We start from the raw sequence: 6,000 nt of genomic DNA, 5'->3' as shown, positions 1-6,000 counted from the left end.
CTATCATCATACCATGTTTTTCCACTCAAATGCTGTTCTTGTGCATCAGACATCAAAAGGGAAGAGGGTGATTGCCAAACCTTAAGGAGCACCAGCAAAGTCCTTGAAAACCGTGGTGGTGTCGGAGAAATCAGACAGCACCCCACTTATATTGGTTGTACAACCAGTGACACAAAACGTAGGACCGACTCCAGCAGACTATACCCATACTTCACTGGCCACACCACTAGCCCCACCACACAGGACCTGCACTCCAGCAAAAGGTATACCGACTTCAGTTGCCATAGCAACAGCCGTACCACAGAAAAATCCCACTCCAGAAAGAAGTACAGCAAGTCCACCGGCCGAAGACCTATCCCAACTGCAGAGACGGCCAATTCCTGCAGATTGGAACCCCATTCTAGTTATTCCCAGTTTAAAAGACAATGCTTTCAATTTTGTTAGGGACTACATGCATATATTCCCATCATGGGAAGATTATAGTGAAGACAAACACCATTTTCACATCTTCCTGTCCAACTTACGCGTAAGTGCTATTATTCATGGTTAGTATTTTCCTGTTTTCTGCTTATTGAACACATCAATGATTTAAATTACATTGTTGTAAGTGGGCGAGGGTCAATCTGGATAGTCATGACGAGCAAAGCTTGCTTGTGCTTTTCAAGGAAGCATTGCAGCAGTATCGGTGTTACCTGAGGAAATCACACTTTGATGGCAAGTCTATAAACGAATTTCTGGTGAAGTCTCCTGTGCTAAATTTAGAAGACATTGAATGGAAAAACCTTGTTATGCACTGGCCTCGTTCCCAGGATGAGGTACTGTCTATGAAATCACATGACAATTTGAACTTCTACTTTTCCGCATGTGCCTTACGGATCTTTTTTGCAGGAAATCTGCTCGAAGAAGAATTCCGGTTTGAAAAGAACGACAGGATATCGCAAATATACTGCCCGCTGCTTTGCTCTTGTTAGTACATGTTGTCCTGTATCACTGTACTTGCATACATACCTGGTTCATTATGTGACAGCAGTATGCATGATAGCTTGCTTATCAATTGTTCGCTCCAAATTATCTGATCTGTATAAATGGTTACATTAGTGTAGAATATATCCAATCCTAATGAATTTTTTTAGCTCTGCATTGTTCTTGTAAGTACTTGCTATCCTTTATCAGTGTACTTATATTGACAGGTAGTTGTTCACCGTCACTCTGTAGCTTATTTTCCTTTGCCCTTCATTTTCTACACATCAGATCTATATTTACTCTTACCATAAGGTTGGATAACACCGATGGTACTGAAGAAGTTTAGTTGTGCATTGCTCTTGGTTGTACCTTTTACTTGTATCGCTGTACTTACATTTATAGCTACTTGGTTATGTAGCATCACTCTTCATCTTGTCTTAAATATTCTCCATTTTTTCTTATATTATCACATCTATATTTACTATTAACAAAATGTAGAATAAAGGCAGTGCTTATCAAGAAGATTCTGTGGTAAACTTCTTGAATTGCCCCCCATCAGCATGGACAAGGGCTTTATAGAGCCTGTCTTCACCAATAATGTAAGTTTGTCCTTCTCAAGCCTTCAAACTTTGTTGTGTATATTTGGTTAGGCATGACTGCAACAGCTATTTATTTTTGGTGTTTGCATCAAATTGCATGTTCCTTCTTCATACCATGTCAATTTTTGGTGTTTATTATGTAGTTCATAAACAAAAGTTTGTCCTTCTCAATTTAAGTTTTCAGTTGTACAACCAAGTTCCTTCTTCATACCATGTAAATTAAACTATACAGAGCAAATTGCACTGCATGTGTGCTTCTGTTCTTGATCCGTAATCCAGTGGTGTGGAGAACCTGCCCACTACAGCACAATGCCATATTCTGCAATGTCTTAACTATGAACAATGTCATATCATTCTACTATTATTTAAACCGTCTCTTTATTTGCCAATCTGAAATGGGATAAATTGACAGCACACTAACCATTGATACTTATGAGTTCTTGATCTGTAATCCAGTGGTGTCGTGAAGCTGCCAACTCCTTCACAATGTCATTTCCTGCCATGTCTTGACCTGAACAATACCATATTGTGTTAATGCAATTTTAAACTGTGTCACTTTATTCGTCAGTAAGAAATGTGATGAATTGTCAGCACTGATACTTTTATGTACAAAACCTGTCATCTATCTGCTTGTTTATCTTTCAGAGTGAGGAGGATATAAGTGTTAAACAAGCGCAGTCTCATTAGCTTGCTCAGCTGCTTGCGCAGCAGCTCCCCAGCAGGGCTAACCTTTCTTGAACTCTATTGAAGTGATGTCGGTTTTGTATATTATTTTGTCGGCGTGTTTATTTGCACTGATGGCGATCTTTGATGCCTAGTGGATGTAATATGCCGTAATTTCTTTATTGTATAGTCTAGGTTTTTTTATTCACGATGCTGCGGTTATTTTACTGTATATATATCCTGTCTTCGCAGTAAACCGGCCAAACCGTAAAATTACGGTACATAATCGGGCCGTCATGCAATCACGATGTATGATCCGCATCATGGGCCCCGTCATCTTGGTTCGTTAAAAGGCCAAAATGTAAACTAGCCCACTAGTAGATTCGGGCCTTTAATAGGCCGAGTAAACTGCCGGCCCTCTTTTCGCAAGAAAACTCAATGGGCTTTTTGGAGGCTGAGAAGTAGGTTGGGCCTGAAACGTGCCGAACAACTCACTGGCTGGCAGCAGCCCGAAATGGACCCCGGCCCATGATTGTGCCAATCAAATCACGGGCTTTTAACAGGCCAAAATTGTCTCGGTCCTTGTTTGGGCCAATCAGATTATCGGCTGCGAGCAGACCGGATGCAAACCGTGCCGTAGTTAGGCCCAACTATATGACGGGCTTTTAACAGGCCGAAATTAATATAGGGCCGAAATGTTAAACGGGCCCTTAACAGGACAAAACTAATATCAGGCCGAATTACTAAATGGGCCTTTAGAAAGTGGGCCCAAAAGCATAGCATCCAGTTGACGGGCCGAATCTGATATGGGCCATAATTTAGCGCAAAGCCTCTTAAAGGGCCGGACCTGATCTGGGCCGTAATTTGGCCTAGAACATGGTAGGCTTTTAACAGGACGGATCTCATATGGGCCATTATTAGGCCCGGAACGTGGCAGGCCATTAATGGACCAAATCAAATATGGGCCGGCATTTGGCCCAAAACATGGCATCCAGTTAATGGGCCGGCCTACTAGGGTCCTCAAAATCTTGTGGGCCTACAGCTGGGCTGGCCCATTAATGTCGGTGAAATCTCATGGGCCTTTAGTTGGGCCGGCCCATTATGGTCCACAAAAATCTTGTGGGCCTTCACCTGGGCCGGCCCATTATGCCCGCAAAAATCTTGTGGGCCTTTACCTGGGTCGGCCCATTATGGCCCGCAAAATCTTGTGCGCCTTTAGCTGGGCCAACCCATTATGGTCTGCAAAATCTCGTGGGCCTTTTGCTAGGCTAGCCCATTATGGTCCGCAAAATCTTGTGGGCCTTTAGTTGGGCCGGCCCATTTAAACTTTATGGGCCACTTTTGGGCCGGTCCACGTGTCAACATATCATAGGCGCATCTCGCCCATTGGATGAGTGACACCTGTGCCAACGCGGAGCTGACACATGTTTCCTCTAGCCAATGATGATTTTACACATGGAAAATCCCCATTGGTCCGGGCTGTCAACGGGTTATCGGATCCAAAACTAGACCCGATAGCTTAACGGCGTTCCGTTACGGTGGATGCCACATGTCGGTCACCCTTGACGAAAGCACTTCTGTGACGCGCGATTTATCGTCATGGAAGTGGACACTTCCGTGATGATAATTTTGGTAATGTCATGGAAAACTTCGACGACAGCACAGGTATGACTATCTTGATTCCATCATAAAATCGTTATGGATGTACACGCATGACAGAAAACGCGACCTACTATGACAAACACGTATCATCACGGAAGTGTATTTTTTTGTAGTGAATGGAGCGAGCTAATGCATTATTGGAAATAATACATACCGATGTATGAGGTCCGATGAATGTTGAAGCACGCGGCGGGTATCGTTATTTTCTGACCTTCACAGATGATTTGAGTAGGTATGGGTATATCTACTTGATGAAACACAAGTGTGAAACATTTGAAAAGTTCAAAGAATTTCAGAGTGAAGTGGAGAATCATCGTAACAAGAAAATAAAGTTTCTACGATCTGATCGCGGAGGCGAATATTTGAGTTATGAGTTTGGCCTTCATTTAAAACAATGTGGAATTGTTTCACAACTCACGCCACCTAGAACACCACACCGTAATGGTGTGTCCGAACTTCGTAACCGTACTTTATTAGATATGGTGAGTTCTATGATGACTCTTACCGATTTGCCACTATCGAATTGGGTTATGCATTAGAGACAGCCGCATTCACGTTAAATAGGGCACCGTCTAAATACGTTGATATGACACTGTATGAACTGTGGTTTGGCAAGAAAGCTATGCTGTCGTTTCTTAAAAGTTTGGGGATGCGACGCTTATGTCAAAAGGCTTCAGCCTAATAAGCTCGAACCCAAAGCGTAGAAGTGTGTCTTCATAGGATACCCAAAAGAAACTATTGGGTATACCTTCTATCACAGATCCGAAGGCAAAATCTTTGTTGCCAAGAATGGGTCCTTTCTAGAGAAGGAGTTTCTCTCGAAATAAGTGAATGGGAGGAAACTAGAACTTGATGAGGTAGTTCTACCTTCTCTCGAATTGGAAAGTAGCACATCAGAGATAGTCGTTCCCGTGATGCCTACACCAACCAAAGAGGAAGCAAATGATGACGATCATGAAACTTCAAATCAAGTTACTATTGAACCTCGTAGGTCGACCAGAACATGTTCTGCACCAGAGTGGTACGACAATCCTATCCTGAAAGTCATGTTGTTGGCCAACAGCGAACCTACGAACTATGAAGAAACTCTGATGAGCCCACATTCCGAAAAATGGCTTGAGGCCATGAAATCTGAGATAGGATCCATGTATGAGAACAAAGTGTGGACTTTGGTGGAATTGCCTGATGATCGGCAAGTCATAAAGAATAAATGGATTTTTAAGAGAAAGACAGACGTTGACGGTAATATCACTGTCTACAAAGCTCAACTTATTGCAAAAGGTTTTCGACAAGTTCAAGGGGTTGACTATGATGAGACTTTCTCACCCGTAGCGATGCTTAAGTCTGTTCGAATCATGTTAGCAATTGCCGCATTTTATGATTATGAAATCTGGCAAATGGATGTAAAAAACATGCATTCCTTAACGGGTTCCTTGAGGAAGAGTTGTATATGATGCAACCGGCTGTTTTTGTCGATCCGAAAGGTGCTTGATGACCCACAAGTATAGGGGATCAATTGTAGCTCTTTTCAATAAGTCAGAGTGTCGAACCCGACGAGGAGCGGAAGGAAATGACAAGTGGTTTTCAGCAAGGTAATGTCCGCAAGTGCTGAAATTGTAAGTAACAGAGTAGTTTGATAGCAAGATATTTTGTAACAAGCAAGTAATGATAGTAGTAACAAAACTGCAGCAAGGTAGCCCAATCCTTTTGAGGCAAAGGACATGCCAAAACAGTCTCTTATAGTGAGCAAAGCGTTCTTGAGGGTACACGGGAATTTCATCTAGTCACTTTCATCATGTTGGTTCGATTTGTGTTCGCTACTTTGATCATTTAATATGTGGGTGGACCTGTGCTTATGTGCTGTTCTTACTTGAACAAACCTCCTACTTATGATTAACCCTCCCGCAAGCATCCGCAACTATGGGAAAAGTATTGAGAATAAATTATAACCATAGCATTAAACTTTTGGATCCAATGGGTCCCTTACGGAATAGCGCATAAACTCGGGTTTAAGCTTATGTCACTCTCGCAACCCATCATCTAATTACCACTCCACAATGCATTCCCTTAGGCCCAAATATGGTGAAGTGTCATGTAGTCGACGTTCACATGA

The sequence above is a fragment of the Aegilops tauschii genome, chromosome 7, assembly GCF_002575655.3.
Source record: "Aegilops tauschii subsp. strangulata cultivar AL8/78 chromosome 7, Aet v6.0, whole genome shotgun sequence".
In the NCBI taxonomy this organism is placed as follows: domain Eukaryota; kingdom Viridiplantae; phylum Streptophyta; class Magnoliopsida; order Poales; family Poaceae; genus Aegilops; species Aegilops tauschii.
Note: the sequence above shows the minus strand (reverse complement) of the source record.